The sequence below is a fragment of the Miniopterus schreibersii genome (assembly GCF_964146895.1).
Source record: "Miniopterus schreibersii genome assembly, chromosome: 9".
Classification (NCBI taxonomy): Eukaryota; Metazoa; Chordata; class Mammalia; order Chiroptera; family Miniopteridae; genus Miniopterus; species Miniopterus schreibersii.
The window spans coordinates 15,549,132-15,550,172 of record NC_138118.1 but is presented as its reverse complement, the minus strand read 5'-3'; positions in this window follow the sequence as shown (position 1 = coordinate 15,550,172).

Here is a 1,041-nt window from a genome sequence, read left to right as displayed (position 1 = left end):
CTCCCCTACCTGTGATGCCCCTTCTTAGCAATTATTCATCTACTGTCCCCGCACTCTGTTGACTTAATTGTATTTGGAGTTGAACACAATTATTCTCTCCTATTTCATGACCTCTACTGCAATAATTTTGAGTAAATTCTTCCTTACAGTTTTACCAAATGTTTTCTTTAACAGTCCCAGTCATGACCCTTGGTTGTATTCACTCCCCTTAGCAAGTGCAGAAAGAGTGTAGACCTTGGGGGCCGTGGGATGGGGGAGGCCTGTGGGATTTGGGGCTCTCATGAAAGACTCGAAGGCCTCAGAACCCAAGAAGTCATGGAGGTCGCGAGTGTCTTCCATTTATTCTGCTGTGACATGGTGGAAAGAACACTAGACTTGTCTAGCCAATGTAAGAAATAATAAAGTCTTATTTTAATAATACTATTAAACCTTAACTTTAGCTCAGACCCTAAGGAAAGCTGACAGTTTATTCAGACTAACACATTATTCTTATACCCTTTACCTTATATATTTCTACTTTCTTCCTGGAGTCCCAAGAATTATTTGTCAGATTCATAATAGAGGCCACAAACTGTTATCGTTATGACCTGCTCTAGTGAATTATCTGACAAGGCTTGTCAGGTGTGCGGTCTTGGAGCTGGCTTGGGGTTTCTTTGATTGTCTCACTTTTTTTTTTTAAACTCTAGAGGTAACTCCACCTTAGGTTTACAACCTGGCCTCTCCTACTAGTATAAATTCTATTCGGCGCTGTGGGACTTCCTATTTATTCAAAAAACACTATTTAAATACAGTGTTGAGCAATACGATACCTTTGGCACAGAGTTTTCCAGCCCGAGGAGCAAGTTCCTGATCTTGTGAATCAGGAAGCTGGCCTTTATCACTCCAAAGGAATGGAAGAGTCATGGGTAGGGCCCACCTGTCCACCGCCAGAGTTGCAAGGCTGCTTGGGAATCACACTAGCATTTTTGAGAACTGAGTCTATTGCAGATTCCTTATAAATATAGCTTGACTCAGACACAGTGTCACAGACACCTTTGGGAC